Genomic DNA, 26713 nt, shown 5'->3' on the forward strand with positions numbered 1-26713 from the left:
GACTGCAATAAACAATAGAGAAACACAAAGGAAATGAAAACCACCACAGAGAATGCAAAAAAAAACCAAGAGGGTAAAAACCCAAGCAGAGGAACTCCTGTCATGCAGAGCGATTTGTCTAAGATCAGAGGAGCTAAATGCCTCCTTGAGTCCCAGAATTCGCTCACCATAATTGAAAAGCACTTTAGACTTTCCTGAAATCATTGCATTTCCCCTCCCCCAAACATGGCTTGAAAGTAGATTGCAGGATAAACAGAAATACCATGAAAAATTGTCTAGGGATTAGAAACATAAAACCTTTTATGTTTCAGAAATAAAGGCCATAAAAACAAAGTATCTATATTTAACTATTCCTGTGGATGGTAATGAGATATTTTTAGAAGAGAAAAAGCTTATATGGCATATGTGCATTGCCTTGTTTAGATCAGGTTAGATTACAACGTAATGACTAACCAACTTCAGATTTTATGGTTAAACAAAGCTTCATCTTATTTATGTGTGTGTTCTCTTTATTGCTCTGCAGAATTTCTGCTTCTTACCATTGAATATGGACTGGGGACCTGTCTATCGAAGATTCAGGGAAGCCGGGTCAGTTTTTTAAGGGATGTAGTATATCAGTTCAAATAAAGTGGCATGACAGAGTAGTCTTGAGGGTGTCAGAAGAGGGTCCAGTCTTCTCATTCCGCCTCCTGGGGGATGTGTTCATTAGCTAAGCCACCGAATATCTACCTGAGCAGGGCTCCGTTTCTCTTTGATTCTGTGCAGTGCCCTACCCCCCTCTCCCAGGCTCCTCTCAGCATGTGTGTGGGTGAACTCCACTGGCGCTTTGATGCACCTACCCCAACGGAGTGAGCCCTCCATTCGGCGGTACCTCGATTACGAAGCGGAAGCTGATGACCTGGTAGCTATGTGATTAATAATAACGGTCATTTGCGGAACATGCACAGGTGTCTGATGTGGGGTGTAGCATTTTGCATGGATCACGTCTCATATTTCACTTACTCGTAGAGCAGCCCCATGATGTAGGTTCTGTTATTAGTCCCATTTTTAATGAAGGAAATTGAAGTCCAGACAGCCGTTTCCCAAACTCGCTCAACTGGTTTGTGTCTGAACCAAAAGGAAAACCCAGCCAATGAAGCTCTTCAGTTTGAATTGTCAACCACTGGGTCAGGACTTCCCCAACTTTCATCAGTTTTGTACCACTGTTAAAGGTGGGGGGTCTGTGAACATAAAAAAATTATTCATCTATCCGTTTAAGTGACATCTTTCCTAAAGTATTACACATTAATATATTAAAATATCAATTGTTCATCCACATACCCCCTATGATCATCTTGCCCATGACCTGGATTCATTTGACAAATATTTACCGGGTCTATGCCAGCGTGCCAGGCCAGAGAAAGCAACAACCTTTTGAGAAAGATGTGACCGTCAAAGAACAAAAGATTCTCCTGACATCCCAGGAGACAGTCGCTCCATCCTCAAGGAGATAGTCGCTGAGGACAGCATGGCTGTGTTGGGGTGCAGATAGGCTTTAGGGAGACTGAGAAGGTACCATCACAGTTGTGTTATGACTGGTTAGGCCCTTTGAGGACAGGACACCAGAAACCCAGAGCAAGACTCAGTGCCAGTGTAAGGAGTGAGCAGCTGGGACAAGGTCGGGTCCTGTGCTCAGCTCACTGGTGGACATGGGAATCTGGACTCCCCTTCAAGTCCCTCTTCTAGCAACTGGATGGATAGCAGGTCCCAGGAGGAAGCTGAGATTCATCCATTTTGATATCAGAAAATATCCAAAGGCAACAAATGTGTGCAAAGGCTTAAAGTCCTCACCACTCAGGGAAAACAAAACCCACTTTCCATTCTCCAGCAATTCCACGACAGACAGGAAGCTCAGAAATGAACATTAGCAAGTATTCAAGTGAATCCCACTAGAATGGAATTCTAGAATGAAAGCTCCTTGAGGGCAGAGAATTCTGCCTACTGTATCTCAATGCTTGGAACAGTGCAAGGCATAGGGGTGATACTCAGTAACTATTTGTTGTATAAATAGATAAATTAGAACAGGTACCTGCCTTCCTTTGGGACCATAAGTTAGAGAGTGAACAGGAATCTGGGTAGCAGCGTCACTAATGTATTGTAAAGCCTTATTGTCATGTGGAAAAGTCCAGACATTTCCTGTAGACCCTGAAGATGTTGATATATGTATCTTAAGAGCGTGAGATCCAATCTACTTTTATGCCAGTGCAAGTTATTGTCTTTTCCCAGAATGTCTCATCTACTAAAGTGCCTCCCCCATAAAAATTACAAAAAAATTATTGGGGTTTTGTTGAATGAATCACATATATTACATAATTATTCTAAATAAAGACTGGGACTTTTTTAAAGTTTAAAAAGTTCTAGTTTAACCTAGAACTTTCTTTTTACAAAAATCCATGAAGTAAGTACTATATTATCTCAATTTACAGAAGAGAAATGAAGATAGTTTCACAATTTCTTTTCAAATCAGGCAGCTGGTGAGTGACAAGAGAAAGATTCAAACCCAGGCAGTCTGTGCTCTTAAACCATTGTATTTTATTTCCCTTCCAACGCCAAGGAAGATGAGTCCAGAGCAAAATTATAAGTTTGGCCTCATTTACCTTCAGGAACCCATCCTCTTTTGCCTGTTACCTTGTCCATTTCAGCCCTTAATATCTTTTATCACTCTCAGGGTTTTGTCTCGAAACAGTCCTACCAGCCTATGCTTATTTTCAAACAGAGAGACATTCCAAACAAAGCATACAATTTTCTGGGTCATGATTTCCCAGGTTTCCTGCCATGTATCAGCTGATGAGTGTAATGAAATGGATCATTTCTTTTTTTTTTTTTTTTTTGATTAACGATTTCTATCCCCTTATTCCTCCTGTCCTAAGCACTGCGTTGTGAAGATAGAAACGCCACATATGGAATAAACTAGGACTTTTCAGTTATACTGGTCACGTGGGATCAAAGTCATGTCCACTAGATCCTGTCTTGACCACTTCCTTTCATGCTCTGTCACAATGGTGTCCCATTTGACACTTAGCCCTGACCTGGTCAGTCTTATGGCTTGGGTCCTATCCTAGCAGTCTTTTTATTTCTATTGTTTTGCCATCCGAGATAATGGCTCTCCTTTCTGGCTTAGGTCTCTGGTCCTGGCAGAGTTGACCAATTTGGCTTGAGGCCTTCAGTCTCCCTGGAAACTAGTGCATTGAGGCCTCACGACCTGGTTCCCCTCCTGAGTCAACCAGCTTTCCAAGGTTATGACTAATTAGCTGAGATCACAACTGGTGCCTTATCCCTTTTTTTAGGGTGTCTCATTCTACCCACCAAGGGACACCTGTTGAAAGGTTACCAATTTGTCACTTCATTATCTGGATAATCAGAAGCAGCAATGAGTCAATGAAAAGGTCACTGAGATCGAAATCAAAAGAGCTAAATGTGAATTTCCACTTTATTACATCAAGCACCTCAGTTTCAGGCGTCTCATCTATGTAAATGACAATAGAAATTAATTTCCTAATATTTTAAGTCTTCAGTAAGATAATGTGCCTGGAGGTAAGTGTTAATTATTATAAGCCACAAAAATGTCAAATATGTTTTTCTTATTCTCAGCTTCATCCTGTGCTAATAACATTTTCCAAGAACCATTTGAGCTAAAAAAGAGGTTAATTTCAAATCAACCCGCATTTCTTGGTTGCCTGCTTCTAAGCGGGCACGGCATTTGGTGCTGGGTACGAAGGTCAATGAGCACCCTGGAAACGCCCCGTTTGTCCAGCACCACAAAGACTGCAAATGACCTGCGTCAAGGTTTGGAACATACCAAACTACGTGTGAAGAGCAGTGAAGATTCATTGGTCACTTGGAGAAGCAAGCCAGGAGTGAGTATCCCAAAATAAAAATTAATTAATTAATTAATTAATTTCAAAAACAAACAAACAAACAAACAAAAAAAACCTTTTTAATCTGTGTAAACCACCTTTAGGAAAAAGTCCCTCTCTCTGCGAAGTCTGAGCTCACTTCGTGAAGATCTGGTTTGTAGGGAGCCCTCTAGAGGTCAGTTGACATTATCGCTTGCATTTTCTGACAGGAGCCCTTGGGTCCTGCTTTAATATTTAATTTCCAGATGTGGATTGCCGAGCCCCAGACAATGTAGCACTAAACGTCAGCTTTTAAAGAAAGACACTATTGTTATTAGAATTGTGGAAATATTAATAAGTTTGCGATATTTACATTGATATTATCAGGGAAAAAAAATCCTGAAGCAAAATTTAAAGTATAATTTTTGTATCTTCTGGTACTTTCATCCCTAACTTGCAGCTGTTTTCATTCCTTGTCTAACTAAACCTTTATTCCCCCACTTACTGCTTAGGAAAGGTATATTTTTCGTGGACTTTGAAGTCTGCGAGAGAACAGTGTTTGTTAGATGTTTGTGGATGTTCTTGATAGACTCATATATAAATGTTTTTTCACGGTTCAGGAATAATCTTTTCTTAATTTCTTGAGTTCGCATAATACTGAGGCCCTTTGTGCATTTTCTTTAATACCCTATAAATTCCAGTGTTACTGTTTGTCTTTATTGTGCTACAGGTAAAATTTTGCACAAGGAAGTTGGTTGTTTTTTGTTTGTTTGTTTGTTTTTAGTTCTCTCCTCTATCCTGATATATTGATCATGTAACTCATCTGGAAGTTGATCCTGGGCCATCTTGCAATGTTCTTATTTTGTGCTCTTAAATATCTTTTTGAAAATATATGTATAAGTGAAAATTAATTTTACTCTGAGATAAATCATGTTTTATACATGGTAGAAAGTCAATGGATATTTGTTGGTTGAGTTGACATAATTCTAGTTTCTTAACTGCTCTCCTGGTTGCAAACAGCAGAAAAGATAAAAAGGTTTTAGTGATTCCCATATTGACAGGATGGATTGCCAGTGATAACCATAGATTTCCTCTCAGCCCGATGGTTTTGAACCTATTTAGTAATTATAGCTATGTTGGGATAAAGGGTGTTTGAACTGGCAATGATAGATAGGCTTGATATCTTTGCCAGTTTCTGCTTTGATTTTTAAATGTCACTTGTCCCAGAAAGAGAACAAAGGTATTAAGACACTGGGACAGAAATCCAAAGCCAAGCAAAATAAGAAAGAAAGGAGTTTCCCATAGAGTGGAATGGGGTTGGGGGAGATTGAGGTTTGCTATTGATGCTACTCAAAGGAGTAACCAGATCAGAGCTTGTTTTGTCTTGTTATTTTTCTCTGGCAGATTTTTTGTTGTTTTCTTCCTCCCTCCCTCCATTTCTTTCTTTACACCTGTTAGGGAAGGATTTCCATCCCCCGTAAGCCTTGGTGTCCAAGTGGAGAGACTTGTAGTAGACAAAGAGTGTTGATCTCCCTTCTCTCACTGTTTCCCAGGAGAAAAGGAGTGATTTACCTTAATGGAGAACGTGTGAGAAGAAATTGAGAAGGCTGTGCTCTGCCCCCTCCAGGGGATGCCTGTGGTTGGTCATCTGCAGCGATGGCCAGGTTGACAAGTGTGTGAAACTATCAGGTGAAGTATAAGCAAGTCATATTCTACCCCAGACTTCCTACTGCACCTTACTCTCAGTGGCCCTTAAATTCAGGATGGAAAAGGAGGTATTATTTATGGGCACTTGAAATCCCAAAAATTCCTGTCCTTGCCCTTTTGAGTTGAGGTGGATTTCAAAATCATATACAAAACAAGATAAAATACTAGTAAGGAAAGAGAAGAATACAATAGTAGGAAAAAATAGAAAACAAGGCAGCTGCTTACCCGTTTGTTCAGTCAACACACATTTACTGAGGTTCCAGGGTCCCAGGTTCTATTTTTTTCTTTTGTTTATTTATTTATTTTGAGAGAGAGAGAGAGAGGCAGAGATAGAGCGAGACAAAAAATCCCAAACGGGCCCCACACTGACAGCACAGAGCCCAGTGCAGGGCTCAAATCCATGAACTGTGAGATCATGACCTAAGCTTAACCGACTGAGCCATCCAAGCACCCCAGTGCCAGGTTCTATTCTAGATGGGGGTGTGTAATGACGAGCAAGAAAGTCAGGCTTCCTGCTGCATGAACTTTACAGAGCTCACCAATTTCACACCATGCCGTCTTTACTTTCTTCTCTGGAGGAAACAAACACAGTAGGAGCTAATCTTATTAACAGGAAAAAAAAAAAAAAAAGTGGGAAATCCATCTTCAATTACGTGACGAACAGGAGTGGTTGCCTACCCAAAGGAGTGCCTCCCACCCCAGATTGCTGTGAGATATGATAATTCACCTCTTGGTAACCACAAAGAGAAATGGACATTGTGTTTCTCAGGATCCCTGACTTTCAGCTCCAATGGTTCAACCAGGAGGACGTACCTATTCCAGACCAGATCATTCAGAGCCCCGACCCAGTATTTTTAGCTATCTGAGGCAGGGAATCCAGGTAATCTCTTGAAAGTGAATGAAACTCAAGAGCTGTCAGCAGCCACGATTCTGGGTCGGCAGCAAAGACAGAAAAGTAAATGGGAGAAAATAATTTGCTTTCTTCCAGTGGGGCCCAATACTACGTCCACAGCTTGACAGCTGAATACCTCTCAAGCATGTCTGCATTCTTCTACTAAGACGCTGAGGTTTAAAAGAGTCAAACTGCAGTCATAGAAAGGGAGAACATAGTTATACGCAAGCTCTATGCTCGAGTTTCACATGACATTTTCTACACATCTACCTGTCTTTTCTTTTCTTGTCTTGTGTTAATTTAAGATGTGATTTCCATTTATGTATTCCTCAGCTATTCATCCTGGACCCTCTCAAAAAGTTACCAACTGATGCAAGGCAGTAATTTAACTTTTCAGAACACATCAAGGGCTTAGAATTTCATCTTGCTGTGTCCCATTTCTGACTGTGGTTAATGTTTTGATTCAGAATGATCCCTCCTTACCCCCCAACAATCTTCAGCATTTGGCATAATAAGTATTTCTTGCTGGTGTAATTTAAACCTCACTGGAGCCCAGAGGTGAAATGTGGTCAATGGATCCCACAACTTGGAAGGAGAAAAAAGATGTTTATATCAGATACGACGTTATCATTCACCCTGTTGGTGCCACTGTAGATAAAACAACATTCTTTTTTAAATTTTTTTTGAGAGAAAGAGAACTTGAGAGTGAGAATGGGGAAGAGAGAGAGAATCCCAAGCAGGTTCCACACTGTCGGCACAGAGCCTGACACGGGGCTTGAACTCACAAACCGTGAGATCATGACCTGAGCTGAAATCAAGAGTCGGAGGCTTAACTGACTGTCCAGGCACCTGAAAACAACATTCTTGATAAGAGAATGAAGCAGGTTGTGAAATCCAGGTTCTTCTCCCACTCTGGAATGCTACATTTCCATGGCAACACAGGGACTATTTCACAATGACTATCTAAAGTGCTGATGGTGGCTTCTGAATGTTTTCATTGTAAACCTTCTAGGGTTATTAGGAGACCGAGTAACTTTTGTCATGTCTACGATTACGGAAACTGAAACTAAGCAAAATAGAGAATAGATACCTTCCTTAGATTGAAAGCAAACAACAGAAAGGAAAAAACAGATGCTGAACCCAGAGGAAGTGGTGAGGTGTAGGGCACAGCTCTGGCAGAACATCTAGGATGCCCAAAAGCTCTCAATAGGTAGCAGTATGAGAATGTTCAAATACAGAGCAGTCAGCATTTTACAATGCTCACTTTTACAATTGACAATTTTACAATTCCTCAATAGTGATGATCAGATGCCTTGGCAATTCAACAAAATTATAGGGATTTACTACAAACGTACATTCTTTTGTCAATGGTAGCTCTCTTGCTCAAAAACCCTCATGAAATTTTGATCAACTGCAATGGAATGTAGGAGGCGATTAGCTGTTTAAATGCATAGATTTTGTGGGAGCAGTACAAAGACAGTCTACATAACCCTAGACAATCTTATTCTCAGAAGAATGTGCTTGTTCTAAGGACTCATTGATTGTCCTTGACCAATTTTGATCAAGTCAATCGGAATACAGTTACTGAAAATGACATATTCTGTGAGCCACCAATACTGTGCTCATTCCAAGACTGTGTCACTGAAGGTGACTCAAAGTCCCCACTTCAGTCACTTCATGAAAGGAGATATGTTCTCACAAAGCCCAATAGGCCCAATGTTTCAGAATCTGTTCACATAATTACAAATGTTGGATATCCCTGAGACTGTGGTACCCATCTCCCAAATTCTTGGGCTACATCACCTTCTTGGCAGCCATATTTTGCTTATGGTCCAATGAGATTTTCTAGAAGCTCAACCTTAAAGATGAGGCAGATGCTAAATGACTGAATCATCCTGAGAGTTGGAGTCTAAACATCGGGCATAATTCATGTCCGTCAGACCTACGAGTTCTTTCTGAAATCAGGTTTCCAGTGATTTCAGGGTGAGCAATGGGAATCGGGTAGAGCCTCAAGTCTCCTTGTACTCAGTCCACATGTTCAGCTTGCTCCTGAGTGCCTGTATTTCCTCAAGAAAAGCATCCAAGTTGAATATATTCTCCTTTTAGCTCCTCAAGTTGGTGAATCCATATCTCTACCATAACAATGTAAATATGCAATAGAGGGTTTGAAGACTTGGGTTCTTCAAAGTCATCTGAATCCCTCAACTCTTTAATCTGAAAGAGCAGTTCAACAAACCTCTTCCAACGTTCCTCCTGACATAGTCATCCATCTACACGAAACAAACAAAATTGTTTCCACTTCTTTCCCAGTGAATAGTCCCAAGCATGCATAAAATCCAGTCTCAATCACTCCCTCTGTTAAAACCTGCAGTGGAGTAGACTTACAATATTTAGAGCCCTAACTGTCTTGACGTTTGGTATAATAGAGACCAAGTCCACCAGTGTAGGTCTGGGATCCACATTCACTTAACAAATCTTCTCTTTCTCCGTGGATTCCCCTATAACAACTAGGCTTAGCTTGTTATTCCTCAGTCCCCAAAGCTCTGATTCCTTGGAGGAAGATGAGTTCACATATTCTAGATCAGTAGGTAACTATGTATGTTTTGTAGCATCCTCAAGACGAATGCCCTTGGCCTCATGGTGACCATCCCTCCGGGGTGATCAGGTAACTGAATAGGGAAGAACTAGTTATTGATACTGCAATTCCCAGAAGTCAGTTTGGCCCACAGTATACAAGACATGGAGAACGACTCCTTTATGAGAGGGGCCCTAAGGGCTACAATGAAGCCAGACGTCATTCACCAGTGGCCTCTCAAAAGGCCCCTCCTTGTTTCGGTAGCGTCCTATCTTCATCAACACTTGCAGGCCCGGATCTCTGGCCTGTGTTTCGAGTTGAGATACCTGTTGTCTCTGGCCTGCGTTCATGTTAGGTAATTCACATGTCACCTGATTCCCCATCCTCCACTCCCTACCTGTTTTTGGTCACTGAATGTAGGTTGTTCTTGGCGAATTGCTTCCAATCCCCTTGTGACTGAAACAAGCTGTACCCCATTTGGAACTTCGCTGTTCCCACGTGCACATGGCTGGTCAGTGGCCCGTTCTTCCACCCAGAAGAAGCTGTGATTGTCACAGTCGCATCACGGAGAAGAGCATGAGCTGGAGGGAAAAAATACGTGAGACCCAGGCTCGGTTCGCTGCTTGCTATGGAAACTCAGTTTTGTTGTTTCTTTGCTTATTAGCTTCTATTTTACTACTCTCTGAAGGGTCACATTGAAATAAACACTCTGAAGGGATATTCACTTTTTCCATCTGCTATTAAGTGAAAATAGATTGTCTTCTTTTATCTAAACTAATACAACCTGTTAAACGAGATGAGGAGATGGGCAACGCGGCTTTGGAGTGAGACAGGCCTTGCCCAAATGGACCCTCGTCCCTTCTCCTATTCTTCTGAAGCCATGAGCACTTGAGAAAGTTTCTAGGCCCCCCGTGTCCATTTTCTCAGCTGTAAAACGGGGATAAAAAAAAAACTTACTTATGAGCATTAACAGTGAAACGACGTACAGAACCTCAAGCCTGAAATAATTTTGTCCACAGAAACCTACCACATTCCTTGTGTAACCATTTACCAGGCTCTCTATTCTCTAAAAGTTTATTTAAATTGTCTCATTTAATCCTCAGGGGTTCTATTTTTATCTGCATTTAATAGATGAGGAGACTGATGTTCAGGGAAGTTGAGCTTCCCAAGATCATGAAGCCAGTAAGGGAGGAGGTTGGTCTTTGAAACGAGATCCCTTGGTTTCATTTGTTATGCTCTACAGATGACTCTTCAGAACAGAAGGATTGGACATCTGGAAGACTTCTATTTTAGGTGGGACACCTGAAAATGGCAGACCACTGACAAGAATTGTGTTTGAAAACCAGCGCTCAGATTATTGTGCTTTAGAGTGGACTGAGAAGGGAGTTGAAAAACGAATGGTAAGATCCCTGATTCCTCAGAATAATCTCTGATATTCAGTAGACTTGAGGCTATGTGCAATTTCATGCAATTGTAGAGCAGTTATTGAGTGTGTACTTGGTACCAGAGAGTATAAGGTGCTAAGGATACAAACAGGAATAACTGTGGTCCCCACCCTCAATCTCACTGGCCCCACTCTCTGAAACACATCCTTTATCATGGCCTTTCAGTGAAGCCCATCAGTATTAGTTAGAAAGCAGTTTCTCAGAATGATAGGGTGGGAAGAAATTCATTTGTATCTGGGTCTGGCAGCAGATCGACCAGTGAAACCTGATATTGAAAACCCTAAGCCTTGGTTCTTAGTTATAAAATCTAGACAATTTCCATACGGGGAAGCAGTGACCATCACATCTATGAACTGGGCTGTTAGGAATTGAAGTGTGTTCTCCAAAAAAAAAGATATGTTGAAGGCCTGACACTCAGTACCTCTAAGGTAACCTTCTTGGAAAATAGGGTCTTTCACAGATATCATATGTTTTCACTCATATGTGGAATTTGAGAAACTTAACAGAAGACCATGGGGGAAGGGAAAGAAAAAAAAATAGTTACAAACAGAGAGGGAGGCAAACCATTAGAGACTCTTAAATACAGAGAACAAACTGAGGGTTGACGGGGGTGGGGGAGTGAGGGGACGGGAAAAATGGGTGATGGGCCTTGAGGAGGACACATGTTGGGATGAGCACTGGGTGTTGTAGGTAAGTGATGAATCACGGGAATCTATCCCCAAAGCCACTATGCTGCATGTTAGCTAACTTGACAATAAATTGTATATTAAAAAAAAGAAAATAGGGCCTTTCAGATTTAAGCAAGTTGATAAGGTCATTAGAGTGAGCCTTAATCAAATATGACTGGTGACCTTATACGAGGAGGGAAATTCAGGCAGGGACATACAGGGAGAACACCATGTGAAGACATGGGACACACAGAGGGAAGCCAGCCATGTGACGATGGAGGGAGTCATCGGAGAGATACGTCTACGAAGCACAGCAGGTGAAGGCGAGGAGAGAGGCATGGAACAGATTATCCCTCACAGCCTCCAGAAGTCTCCAACCTCACCAACAGCTCGACTGGAGGCTGCGAGCTGACACAAGCGTGAGACGGTGCTTCTGTTTTGTAAGCCATCAGGTTTGTGGTTTTGCTACAGCAGCCCAAGGAAAGAAACGCATCTGCCAAGTGACAAAGTTGGGGAATAATTCTCTAGGGAGTCTAACATTCCATGAGCAGGCAGAGAGCACCCACGTCAAGTAACAGAAGCCAATCCTAGGACACTGAAGTCCAGGATTTAGTGGGGCTATTAGATCCCGCACCACCACCATCCTTCCAGATAATTCATCGCTTACCAGAAGAACGCAGCCCTCACACCCACTCGCCCAGTGACCCCGGCTTTGTCAATATGCACAGATGTCTGTACTCACTGACTCTTTCTCAGAGTTTTCTTTTTACCTTTATAGCCATCACTTTAAATCCAGCTGCAGTCTCAACCAAACTTTGTCTATTTCATACTATCCCTCGTCACTTTCACTTGATCACAAATGGGCTACTGCTGTAGTGAAAAATTCATTTTATTCTTTTCTCTTTGTCCTTCCTTTTTTAAAATTACCTTTTTAAAGCTTATTTATTTATTTTGAGAGAGAGAAAGTGAGAGCATGAGCGAGGGGCAGAGAGAGAGAGAGAGAATCCCTAGCAGGCTCTGTGCAGTCAGCATGGAGCCTGTCTTGGGGCTCGAGCTCACGAACTGTGAGATCAGGACCTGAGCCTAAATCAAGCGTTGAACACTTAACCGACTGAGACACCCAGGTGCCCCTCTATTCGTCCTTCCAAATGTCATGTCCAGGGTCCCACCAACTCTCATATTCCACTCCCTCCTAGAAATGCCTCTTTCAATACTTTCTAGACACAGGGAAGCCAGCCGTTGGCTTTCTTTGATATCTAATGTGTTTTAAACAATCCCTGGATATTTCTGTCCTTGCTGAGGAAAGAAATTAAAAGAAAGGGGAAAAGGAAGCTTCTTCACATATTAGGTATGGACTGAGCTTTGATGAGCCCAGGACTCCTTAATGAGAACAACAGTAGAACTCAGACAGCCTGGCTTTGAATCCCTGCTCTGCACTGACGAGCTCAGCATCCTTGGATGGATTACGTAACTTCCACACGTCCTGACGGCCTGTAAGATGGGGTCAAGGTATTGTTGAAATTAAAAACAAAACAAAACAAAACAAACACAGTTGTGAAGATAAATGAATTAATAATGCACATGTACCTTACGCCTGATGCTTAATAAATACTTAATAAGGACCCAGTAAACATTAGCTCTTCTTATTCGTTGCCTCTATTTGGGGTAAATATTTCATTTTTACAATGATGCATTCACAGAGTTGTGTCTATTTGTTGTTTAAACTCAGACCTTTGCATAAAGACTTATTTTTATGCGATCTCTTAATAAGAAATTGAAGTGGTGAAATTGAAGTATAAATGTAATGAAAAATAAATCACATCAAATCAATGCCAGTAAATCTTGGTGGAGTGCTTCTTTAAAAAACCTGGCTTATGGCAATTGATCCTACACCTGCATTTTATGAAGCATATTTCATTTTTTAAGTATTCAATTACACGGAATAGGTGTGCTAGTATAGGCTGATAGCTGTGTCATGACTAGAGATCGCAGTAAATCTACATTTAAGAAAGCTTTCAAAGTGACTGTGGAAGCATTTCCTTCTTGACTGGGATTTTGCATCTCAGGAAGAAAGGGAATAAAAACTCTGAGGAGTATACTGGAGGGCAGCTGTATTCATTGGCATGAAATATAGGATATAAGAATGCCAAAAAGAGAAGCAGTCCAATATGCCAAGGTAATTCTAGTTGTGGTCACTATTCAAACTCAACATATATTATGGATATAAATTTGTTGAACGAGTAGCTGTCTTCTACTCAGCTGAAGAAAGCATAAATGGGAGAAATAACCTCTCAAGAAGATAATTCTTAGTCTTATTTGAATATATTAAGCCCAGACAGGTTTTACTTGTTTGTTGAGGTTTCTATTTTTTTTCTCCTTTATTTTCTTTCTTTGAAGGGGGGCCTTATTGCATATGATTTAGCACTTAAATGACTTAAACTGATTGATGATTGGATGAGTGGATGGCTAAATGGACGATCGGATGGGGTCTGGGCAGGTGGTGGACAGACGTATTGATAAAAGTCTGATTGCTCCAAATACTCTTAAAGGCAATCACCAGATGCCCAGCACATAGTAGGCACTCCGTAAAATATTTTGACTGACTCAGTCTTAGAGGTCCTTTTATCTTCCCAGACGCATAGTCAATTCTGCACCAAATAGGCAAAGTTGGCTGCTTGTTGAGTGGGGTCTGGCATAGATCTGTCTTCTGTGAAGACAGGATGACAGGAGCCAGTGTCAGTGTGGACAGCTTCTGCTCATCAAGGTCAACTCCCAAGAAGAATTGAAAAGAAGGAGACAGAAGTACCAAAAGAAAGAGGAAGTTCTCCCTTTATGCCAAAGGCACGTTAAAGGAGTTAAGACGAATATGGGATTTGAAATGAGAAGACATGAGCTGAGTGTCCGTGTCTATCACCTGCATGTTCTGTGATGTTAGGTGACCTTAGCTGTGATGTCTGTGACCTTAGCTACCCTGCGTCTCATCTTTCTTGCTCGGAAACCGGGCAACATGCCCCCTCAGAAGGTTTTCATCAGGATTTAATAAAAAAAAAAAAAAAATGCTTGTGCGTTAAACCTTAAAATCTTCCACAGATTGACTCAGCATCCATATCGGATGCAGTAGGGAAGGTCAACTTTGTAAACTGTAAAAGGATGAGAGGTGAGACCTTCCACAGATAGCCGAGGTCTAGAGACAACGGTCCTGCTGAACAAATCTTCCGATCTTTTGTTCCTGAAGCAGTTTGTATAAAGTAAAATTCAGCAGCAAAGCTTGAGAGCACAAGTCAGAACAAAGGTATATTTCAACATACCTAATATCTTGCGAAGTCATTCGTACAATCCAAAATTGTATTTTCAGGAGGTAAAGGGGGAGGTGATTTTTTTTTCCCTAGAACAACAACAACAGCAACAACAACAACACTACAACACAGTCTGGACTGTGCCTGCAATCTCAGATGCTGTGTAAGACATAAGTACATTATAAAACATGAGCTTGCCTCCCCTCAGTGAAGCTTTATTGCATATTTATGCCTGTGGCTTCAGTGTGCTTCTGAGACAGGAGATACGCTAGTTTGCTGTTTGGACGGGCTCCATTGCCCCTCACCTGTGCTGTGCTTAATCTGGCAGCCCCCTTCTGAGCCCAGAAAGCATCTTTTTTTTTTTTTTTTTTTTTTTTCTGAGCCAGGAGACTGGGGAGTCTGCATAAATCCAAAGACTCCACATCAGGCATCGGCAGGATGAACGTGCTGAGCTCTGAGGCCTTTTCAGAGCTTGCAAGATCAAAAACAGGAGGACAGCATTGCAGGTGTCTAACGTCACAAAAGACAGTCGCCAAATCACACGTGCTAATCAGAATGCCTGAAGGGTCGCAGAATGCGGACAGCAATTTCTCTTCTGCCGATCTCCACTCGACTTTTCTTGGGAACCAACAGGGAGATGTTGGATCTGACTATTAATGAATCAGGACACACTTTATTGGTCTTAAAGCACATTTGTCATGGCAATTTACATGAGTTAGCACCATGTTTCCAAAGCTTGCTACAGAATCTAGCAAGTATTCATTTTAATGAGCTAACACACCCAGAACGACTTCTACTTTTTTATGGTATTTATTACATATTGTCATAAACACTATTAAATTAAATTATGGGACCATTTGCAAGCTGAAAAAAAATAAATTGTTCATCATTAAAGCAAGAAAGAATCTTAAGAGACACCCACTCGACCAGTTCTCATTCCATTGGATACAGAAGAAATTGTGGCAGTATTCTTTGCCTCGTCCTAGCTAAACGAAAAATCCAGAGGTTAGCACCTCGGCCATGGTACTAGAAGTCTGGGGGAAGAAGGAGGGCGGAGCCCAAAGGAAAAACCAACTTTGATAAACTTGTCACCATGTTATTAACCCTTTGGAGCTAGGAAGGAGAAGCAAGGTCATGGGCAGAATTGAGGATAATGCACCAGCACAAAAGGATTCTGCACACAGAATGGGTGGAGGGCTTTGGATCACTTGAGCAGGCGAAACACAGCACTAGGCACAATTTATACTAGATTGAACCCTTGGATATGTGGCAGGAAGCCTCAGATGTGGACTTTAGCTTTATGTAATAATCATCAGTAATACCTTGGCGTCTCAATATACGGGAGTGGTTTTATAAGCCCTTCTTTGATGTGAGGTGTTCTCTCTCTAGGACTTTTTGGAATGCTGATATTTGCCCTCCTCCAGATTTGCCCTGATCTCCCATACTCTGAGCTCCTTCCTGAGGATGCTGCCTCTCTCAACGTTAGTATCGATGGTGCTTTAAGAACATGGACACTTGGTTCAAATCACAGACCTACACTTACTAGTTATCTTCCTTGGGAGACTTCCTCGGCCTTTCCGAAGTGTACAATTATGATATGGGAATAACGATAATAAAAATCTTTGGAGTTAGTGTAAGGACTGAGTAAAAATATGCCAGGTCCTTAAAACAGTGCCTGGTACCTAATGAATGCTCTCTAATACTGATCATTTTTCATGATGAATCTTCCCTTCCCTTCCCCTCCTCTAGTTGTCTGGGGTTAGCCTTCTGAGGGAAGGCAAGAATAACAGGCTGCGATTTTTGTTTAAGTTAATATAATTTCCAGATGAATACCGATGGGTTTTTTTTTTTTTTAATATGTGGCATTTTGAAATAAGGGATAATGAGGCACATTGGTATAAATAGGTAGAATCCTTTTTAATGCAGGCGGATACAGGTATGCTAGAGACAAATCATATGAACAACACTGTCGTCATTAATGTGATTTTTCAAACTGTGATCAGACTGGCTACTCAGAGTAAAGTCCAGAAAAAAAGAAAAATACAGTTACTTATGGATTTACACACTCATCTCATTCCTGGGAATCCAAAGTATACCAAAAGTGAACACAAAATCCCTTGGGATTTTATGGAAAACAAGCATATATCCTGGGTCCACACAATGACAATACGTTTTTTTGTTTTGTTTTGTTTTGTTTTGTTTTTTTACTTACAGGAATGGCAGAATGGACATCCAAATCATGCAGAACTTAGAATGATTCTTTATTATGTGGGCGGAACCATCTAGTGCGTTGCAGGATGTCTAGCCTTCCTGGGTCTTGCCTTCTAAATACCAGTAGCTCTCTTCCCTCACTCATCATGAAATTCAAAAATATCCTCACACAGTTTCAAAATGCCTCACAGGGTAAACCATTGACCTGGTGAGTGACCAGACCGGGAGGCAGTTTATTGGTGGAGTGAAAGCCACAAGCATTTTTTCCAGGGAATTCAGACCAATCATTAAGGGACCAGGGACAAAACCCAGAGCAATACAGTTAATGACAGGAAAGCATGAGAAGCAGGCCACAAGGACGGGGAACGGGCAGAAGGAGGACCATGACTATGGGCACAAGAGGAGCATGAAAGAAAAGAGAAAATACAGTTTCCTGAAGAAGAGAACCCTCAACAGGGTTGGACGGAGTAGGCGAATTCGGCAAAATGGGGGGGCTGACGTAAGTCAACTGAATTTGAAAATTAAGGGGTCATTTCTGAATTACCTCCAAAGCCATCAGGGCTGCCTTTGTGGGTAGAGACTCTATTGCAGCCAACTTAAAACTGGACACCGAGAACCGGGGTCAGTAATGTTGCCAACTCTTTCTGATAGCCTCAATGAGAGGGGAGCGAGATGAGGAATAACGACCGACATGGCCCATGGATGGAAGCACCTGGGTTTTAACTCACACCCATCCACATTTCCTTCCAGAATACTGTACTTTTCCATGTTTGTATAAAATGTACAGGCCAAGAAAACCCGGAAGATCCATTTGGGTTTGTTTGTTTTTAAAACTAATGGCATTTTTTATTTGTTTGTTTATTTATTTATTTTGAGAGAGAGAGAGAGAGAGAGAGAGAGAGAGCAGTGGAGGGTCAGAGAGAGGGAAAGAGGATCCCAAGCAGGCTCCGTGCTGCCAACACAGAGCCTGACACTGGGCTAGATCTCACGAACTGTGAGATCATGAGCTGAGCCAAACCAAGAGTCAGATTCTTTTTTTTTTTTTTTTTTTTAATGTTTTTATTTATTTTTGAGACAGAGAGAGACAGAGCATGAGCAGAGGAGGGGCAGAGAGAGAGGGAGACACAGAATCTGAAGCGGGCTCCAGGCTCTGGGCTGTCAGCACAGAGTCCGATGTGAGGTTCGAACTCACGGACTGTGAGATCATGACCTGAGCTGAAGTCGGACGCCCAACCGACTGAGCCACCCAGGCGTCCCCCTAAGAGTCAGATTCTTAAGCAACTGAGCCACTCAGGCACCGACACTTCAGATTGAAACAAGGGAGACTTTTTCTTGCACAAGTTCTGAGGGAAACATCCATCGGCCTTCTCTTGAAATTCCCACCAGTACCTTTAAGCACGTTCTGTGTACAACCACAGATCACGCAAACAGTAGCCTGTTCCTTTCCATTTCTCCACCATTTGCCAATCTGGCATGTTTATTCTTTCTTCCTGGGAGAAAAAAAGGTCACTATTGCTGTATCTAAAACCAGTAGGGCTCCCCCAGATAACTGTACCTCCCTTCAAAAATGTCAACAATTCCTGGGCTGTGGATTACCCAGTTACCAAAATTTGTCTTCAGTCTTGCAGCTGAAGCAGTGGAGAAGAGCGTCTTTAGGATTTCGTTTCTAGCGTGGGAAAGGCTTGAGCATGTTTATATCCTGATGAGGGCAAGGTAAGGAAGGAGAGGCTCATAGAAAGAGACAGAAAGTGCTAATTGAGGGAATAAGAACCTTAGCAAGGTTCTAGAGGGAAGGTATGCAAAATACTCATCTTAGATGGAGGGACTCTCTCACAGTTAATAAGAGGACAGAAAAAAGTGCAGTTGTGGCTATGGTAAGTGTGGAATGGAGGGCGAAATGAGACTTTCTAGAAGCTCATAGACAGGCCTGTGTTACTTCAGATACTTCTAACAGATGTCCCAGGTAAATCTGAGTTACACAATGAAGATATATATAATCTGATTTAAGAAAAAAAAATCCAGATTTGGAGGGGGGTGGGGCGCCTAGGTGGCTCAGTCTATTAAGCGTCTGACTCTTGATCTCAGCTCAGGTCATGACCTCCCAGTTCGTGAGTTCAAGTCCCTGGGCCCGGCTCTGCACTGACAGTATGGAGCCTGCTTGGGATTCTGTCTCTCCCTCTCTCCGCCCCTTCCCCTCTCTCTGTTTCTCTCTCTCTCCCTCAAAATAAATAAGTAAACTTAAAAATATATCCAGATTTGGATAATAATAATAATAATAATGTGAGGCAGTGAATAGAATTGTGTGGAGACAACCCTAAACCCTCACTCTGAACTGCTAAGTACACAGGCTGGCTGGGATAAGCAAATGAAGAGCGGTTGCTAGCTTCTCGATGTGGGAGAAGCATTATCTAAGCTAAGCACCCTGTAGGGATGCTGACGTACTGGTCCACGGGCCATGGATCATCTATTGAAAGCCACTGGTGTGTAGCAATTGGCCCCCTTCCCCTAGCATTCCCAGCCAATTTCTGCAAACCAGTGGTTTTCAATAGATGATCCATGGCCCGTGGACCAGTAGCATCGGCATCACCTGGGAACACGTTAGACAAGCCAAGTCTCGCACCCCCATCTCAGACTCCTGAATTAGACACCCTGGGAGTCGGGCAATTTGTATTCTAACAAACACCACGGGTCGCCACTAATGTCTGAGAACCACCATTGTAAACAGCTGACAGCCCAAGTCTAGATGAAGGGACCAGACCATTGAACATTTCAAAGGCAATTATAAAGATTTTATAGAGATAAGCAGGAGGAGAGCTCTGTGTGATGCCCACACCATGTTTCTAGTAGCCACTCTCCTGGAGCCATTTCAAATGAATCCTCAAATTGAATTAGGAGAGTGGAAGTTTCTGGTTTTCAGCAAATGTAGCACAAATTTGATCAACCACAAGGGCATTCACGAGAGTATTGCAGAGACAATGTTCCAAAGTTCATGCTGATTCAGGCTAACCTGATTATTTACTCCAACATTCAAAGCTCAGACATTTACTACAGTAGGAGAATATGAGATGGACTGAGGCTGGCATCCCAGCTCTGCCCTTGGCAAGCTGTGGGGCCTGGTGTATCTCAACCACTATGAATGGCATTCTCCTCGTAAAGCTCTTACAGTTACTGTGAGAAAAACAGGATAAATATACTACACTTAACACATGTTTGAGGTGTCCTAACAACTCAGATAACGATACCCTAATAACTCATTGCCGTGTGGTTTTTGTTGAGCATCTTGTGGTGGTTCGTTCCTACTCTGGGTGTTGATGGCAATGGGTGAAGGGGGAGCACAGAGAATGGGTAAGAGAGATAGCATGGGAAAGAAGGACCACAAAAAGGCTTCCAAGAACATGATGTTTGAGGTCAATCTCGACACATGAGTGAGAGAAGAAGGATGAGGAAAGGGGCCTCAGAGCTGAGGGCACACGTGGATGAAGGCTGAAGACAGCTCTGCCTTTTCAGGAATGTTCAAGAATTGCAGCTCGGCTGAGGAGTAGGATTCATGCCCAAATGAGGGATGAGATAAAGCTGCAAAAAAGACAGAGACCCTACCACGGAGACCCTATTTGGCCTACCTGAGAAATGGGCATCTTTGGAGACAATGGGAAGAGATTGATGGGCTTTCAGAGGGGAGTGAGACCTACTGGAAAAACACAACCCTGTGGCACCTGGGTGGCTCGGTCGGCTCAGGTCATGACCTCACGGTTCATGGAATTGAGCCCTGCATCGAGCTCCATGCTGCCAGCACTGAGCTTGCTTGGGGTTCTCTCTCTCTACCTTTCTCTCCTCTCCACCCCCCCACTTGCAACTCTCTCTCTCTCTCTCTCTCTCCTTCAAAATAAATAAAGACATTAAAAAAAACAAAACCTACCCAGCGATGGGCATTAAGGAGGGCACTTGTTGTGATGAGCACTGGGTGTTGTATGTAAGTGATACTTGGCAATCAAAAAGAATGAAATCTTGCCATTTGCAACAACGTGGATGGAAGTGGAGGGTATTATGCTAAGTGAAATTAGTCAGTCAGAGAAAGACAAAAATCATATGACTTCACTCATATGAGGACTGTAAGAGACAAAACAGATGAACATAAGGGAAGGGAAACAAAAATAATATAAAAACAGGGAGGGGGACAAAACAGAAGAGATTCATAAATGTGGAGAACAAACTGAGTGTTACTAGAGGGGTTGTGGGACGAGGGATGGGCTAAATGGGTAAAGGGCATTAAGGAATCTACTCCTGAAATCATTGTTTCACTATATGCTAACTAATTTGGATGTAAATTTTAAAAAATAAAATGCAAATAAATAAATAAATAAATTCGTCTCCTGAAATCAATGTTACATCATATGTTAACAAGCTTGAATCAAATTTTTGAAAAATAGTAGAGCAAAGGGGGGCACCTGGCTGGCTTCGTTGGTGGAGCATGCAAACTCTTCATTTCAGGGTCATGAGTTCGAGTCCTCTGCCGGGTATAAAGATGACTTAAAAAAAAAAAAAAAACTTAAAAAAGTAGAGCAACGCGTCTCAATTTCACTAGGAAATTAAAAAAAAAAAAAGGAAAAGGAATCAAATATTAAGTACTATTCTATACCCACTTTTAAAAACAAGACAGCAGACCCAAAATGGAGTGGCTTATGCTAATCCTCGCATCACCAAACTTAATTAGTTTCAGCTCTCCCAAGAATGGAATCTTAAACCAGTCAGGAATTGCTTGATTACCACTAGTTAGCTAACTGCCTGGTAGACCACTGCCATCCTCCACAGGAAAGTAACCTTGCAATAACCAATCCGCTTTTTTGTCTAGTATAACTTCCTTGTTCCCACTCCCTTCTACCCAGAAAAGTATTTCGTTTTGTACAGTTTCCTGGAGCTCCTTTCTATCTGCTAGACTGGATGCTGCCTGATGCATGAATTGTTGTACAAAGTCAGTAAGATCTTTAAAATTTAATAATAATAATAATAATAATAATAATAAACCTACCCAAACTACAGGGAGGAGAATGTATTGAATTGGAAAATAATTTGGAGTCAAGGGATTTGTTCGGAGCTTATGACCATAAATCAGGAGAACACAGATGAGGGCTTGGATGAGGCGATTCAAGGAGAGAGAGAGCTCACTCTATGAGATTGCAGTAAAAAAAAAAAAAAAAAAAAAAAAAAAAAATGTGTTTATGGTGATAATGGGATCCTCGCGGCCAATACTTTCCATGTTAAGAAAAAAGGATACATGGAGCGGACCCTTTGAGCACATCTTAATGTGACCAGGGGTGTGCCAGGAGTCTGAGACCTCATAGCATCACAGGGAGAATGTCACAATGTGTGGGATCCTGCTGGAGGGCATTGAGGAACACAGTATAAATGCTGGAGGGTGTGGGTGCTTTACCCAAGTAAAGCAAGGTCTTGAGGAAACCTCTCCTGACTCCAAACCCAAAACCCCCAAAACACTCTATGAGGATATTCAGAAGAGTTAAGATACATTACCTTCACCGGTGGTGATCATGAGAAAATCACTCCCTCTTTCTGGCCTTAGCTTTCTTCTCTATATAAATGATGAGATTGGAATTGACGTTATCAGGAAATGACCCAAGGCCATGATCCTCCAATGGAAGCTTATGCCTGCAACCTGGCATACTGAAAGTTGTTGGATAAACAAGGTGCCTCTTCCCAGAAAAGCCTTTTTTCCTGATCACAAGTAATTCAAAAACATTACCCTTCTGTTAAAATAAACAAAGACATGATTTACCATAAACTGCACATAGGCATAGATTTTAAAGATAAAACTCAAAGCTTCCAAAGCACATCTGGCTTGCAGTGCATGATTGGTAGACTTCTGAGATGGTTCTCGATGATCCCCACCTCCTGGTGTTTACATCTTGTGTAATCCCCTCCTAGACTTCGTGACGTTCCTTTAAAGAATAGAATGCAGCGGAGGCAATGGGATAAAAATTTCTGAGGTTAGAGGATAAGACACTGTGACTTTCCTTCTCTCTCTCCTCACGTAATCACTCCGGTGAAGCCTGTTGCCATGGTCAGCTGCCATCCAGAGATGTGCACTTGGCAAGCAGCAGCCAGCAGGGAGCTGACGCGCTCAGTCATACCAGCCACAAGGGATGGAGGAATGAGGGGCAGAGGGAAAGGCGAATGAGTCTGGAAGCACAGTGGAGTCTGGACGTGATTGAAACCCTAAGTGACCCCTTCATTACGAGAGATCGGATGACCCCAGCTGAGACGAACCTAGATTTCAGGCCCACAGAAACGAAGAGATAATAAAAGTTTGTTGTTGACATAATTTGTAATGCAGCAAAGAGTAACTAATACACAAAATATGGCTTTGGGCTGTAACCGGAAATACCTGCCAAAGGAGTCTCTCTCTTACCTCTCTGCCTTTAGCAGTGCTTGGTGGAAATATCTCTGAAACACCCTCAGAAAGAACAACCTTTAATGAGGTGAAAGCCCGTGGAAGGCTCTTCCACTATAAGAGTAAACCTTCATGGAAACCAATTTGACAATAAATTTCAGATATTGAAAAAAAAAAAAAAAAAAAAAAAAGAGTAACCCTTCAGACTTCAGCTCTCTAGAACGTAAAGTTCTCCGGGTCAGAGGAATGGAAAGGAAGCTCAACTATTTGCCCAAGTCTTCCTGGCTGGGTAATGCTGAGCTGGAATGAACTCCAGGTCTTTCAATACCCAGGTAGTGTTCTACTAAATGACTCTGAGCTCCAAAATGGTAAATCTATTTGCATATGCATTATTACAAGAAGTATTAATATTTTATATGGTATATACATATAATCATAGTCATTATCCTTACCGGGTCCACAAAATTGTTTTCTAAACCTTTGCTGGCTTACTTGTTAGTTCAAGGCATCTGCATGCAAGGTTGTTTCATTTTCTTTTTTTTTTTTTTCTTTTTTTTTCCTGTTTGTATTCAGTGACTCCTAAAGGACACTATCAAGAATCTTTGGACAATGATCCCAGAATGTCGAATTGAAAACATTTCCCAAAGCCCCAAGACATATTTCAACACTCACCTCCAGATACCATTGTTGCATGGCTGCCCAAGATAAGGCTGGCCCTATTTTATAATTCAACTTCACTCCAGGGCAGAGGGAGTGAGGCAGAGCATCATAAACCCAGCCAATGGAATGTGTTAATAAAAGCCCTTGTTCTTCTTCCACCCTAAGGACAAGCTGCAGAGAAATGATACAGTAAATGTGGATAGGCAGTCCCGGCTTTTAGAGAACAGTGAGTTGGAAAAGCTCATGCGTCCCTCGCCGTGGCTGTAATTGCCATGGATGCCCAGAGAGCAGGGGGGTAGAGCTTCCACTGTTTTTGTTGCTCCCACGCTTCTTGCTGCGTTGCTGTTTTTGTTGTTGTTCCTTTAGTGTCCCTGTGCCCTTGGCGTGGAGTCCTTCAACCAGGTTGGAAGTCTCTCAATAACGGGGAGCCCAGTGCTCTCTATTCGCGGGTTGCATGCGTCAGGATGATCCAGTTCATGCGGCAGTAACAAACACTCCCCAGATCCCAACAGGTGAAAACAACGAAAATATATTTCTTGTTCACATTAAATTCCCACCATGGATTAGCTGGAGATGACTCTGGCTTGTTCTCCCTCCAGAGCCCAGGCTGTCAAAGGAGCCTTTTCTAAACCGTTGAGGATTACCGGTGGCAGAGGGAAAGGCGACGTAGCAACTTTGAACTGCTTCTAAAGTGTTTTCCCAGAAGTGATACACTAACATTTCATTGGCCAGAGCAAGCCACACAGCCATTCCTGACTGCCAGGGGAGACAGAAGTGCAATCGTAGCTCATGCTCAGGAGGAAGAGAGCTACGATGCTTACAGCAATCTGAGTGAACATCAGACACATACTCTCAAGGTACGGTTATATTAGAGGCTAATGAGTGGGAAAGTATATGACATGACACGTCAACACAAAAACTGCAGATTTTATACCAAGGCTTGGTAGCTTGCACCTTCCCGTTCTTTTTGATCGAATGAGATTCTCTCCAGTCTCAACCACACTTAGCGGCGAGAATGCAAGCAAAGCAGTAAGGTCTCAGTTCATGGGTGATCTCTTCTGTCCTCTCAGCCCAGCCTCTTATCCCACCTCCATCAGGACCTAGGTTTCATCAAGTGTCCTCTGCCTTCTGTGTCTCTAGATACATCCCATATGCGGGTTCACTCCTTCTCTCCATGTTTTTTTATTTGTGTGTGTGTGTGTGTGTGTGTGAGAGAGAGAGAGAGAGAGAGAGAGAGAATGTACATAAGCAGGGGAGGGACAGAGGGGAGAAAGAATCCCAAGTAGGCTGTGTGCTATCAACACAAAGCCCAACATCGGGCTTGATCTCATGAACCATGAGGTCATAACCTGAGCTAAAATCAAGAGTTGGACACTTAACTGACTGAGTCACCTAGGCACCCCTCTTCTCTCCATCTTTTCACAACCAAGAATCACAAGAGTGGTCAGTGTCCGCTCCCCCCCCCCCCCAACCTCACCTTCATCAGATGTATAGGTTCTGCCCACACTCAAAGAGAAGGAGGCTCACAAGGGCAAGGGTCACTGGGATCATCTTACAATCCTGTCCGCCCCTGCTAACAAAGAGCCAAAGATCAAGGAAGGCCAACTACAGGTGGGAACCATTTCTTACTTGCTTAACACTTCTAATCCTGTAGGCTAATGTCTGTCAAATGAAAAAATGGGTGAATCACAGAGGCCACTGGATCATCTTTTACACACCTGTCACTATGGCTAACTGGTACTACCATCATGGATGAATTGATTATCTGAAGCAGCCCCAAAGCCGAAGAGTGTCCTCAGAATAGTGTCTTTCTTTGTCCTCAGAATAGCGTCATGCATGGCCAACAAAAGCCGTCCCAGGTAAACCAGATGGCCCAGGTTCAAGCCTCCCCTTCTCCTTTTACTGTGTTGCCATTTTACTCATGCCTCAGCCAAGCTAAGCCTCCTTCTGTAAAGAGAACAATAATAGTGCCTCACAAGGTTTTCACAAGGATTAACCAACATATGTAAAGCACACACCTAGGCACATACCAAGTCTTCAGCCAGTGTCGATTATTGTTGTTGTCATTGCCTTCACCTGATCCTTTATGCCATGGACATCTTTCTACTTTCCCGTTTCCCTCTCTCTAGTGTTCTCCTTTCAGAGAAGCAGCCAGAAGGCTGTTTCCTTTGCCAAAGTACTGACAACAGCAACACAGAAAACACCCTTAACTGATAATGCCCTCCTCCCAAGAGGTGATAGGATTATCGTTCCCTCTCTGCCACCTCTCGCCTGGGCCTGGACAATGGCTGGAGGGCAGGAAGTTGAGAGTTTAAAACAAGGGGTCTGAGTATCCTTTTTTTTTTTTTCTCCCTCTGTTTGAATACAGTGATGTGGATGGAAGAGTCCTAAAGACAGGCTAAAGGTCTAGCAAAGCAAAACACAGATGGCTGATTAGAAATGGCTTTTCCATTAACCATCTGCGTGACCTTGGGCACGTTGCATTTCACCACCGCAAACCTGTGTGCCCTCCTTGCAAAAAGAGTAGCTTGGCCCGGGAGATCTGATTTCCCTCGCTGACATTCTGACATTTCTGATCCGAGTACAGCACTGCAATCAGCCAGAGCCTCCTGTGCAGGAACCAAGGACACACAGTGCTGACGGCTGAAGCAGACTCAGCTCGTTCACTTGACCGGCCTGGGGCTGCCAGCAGAGGAATATGGAGCCTCCGGGAGATAAGGCTGAACATCAAGGGGCAGAAAGGCTGCAGAAATGGAAACTCATATCAATACTCTGTAGGTCTGTATATTACATTGAATTTTATAAAGTGTTTCCAGGTTCGTTGTCAATGTGGATTTCAGAAACAATATCATGGGTAGGCAGGGTGGTTATTTTTATCTACGTTTGTGAAAGGGCTGTTAGGTTCAGGCTCTGCCCCAAATGAGAAAGCAAGGTCTACAACCAGATATGGCATGGTAAACGAATTAAAACGATTTCAGGTC

Source organism: Leopardus geoffroyi, chromosome B1 (genome assembly GCF_018350155.1).
Source record: "Leopardus geoffroyi isolate Oge1 chromosome B1, O.geoffroyi_Oge1_pat1.0, whole genome shotgun sequence".
In the NCBI taxonomy this organism is placed as follows: Eukaryota; Metazoa; Chordata; class Mammalia; order Carnivora; family Felidae; genus Leopardus; species Leopardus geoffroyi.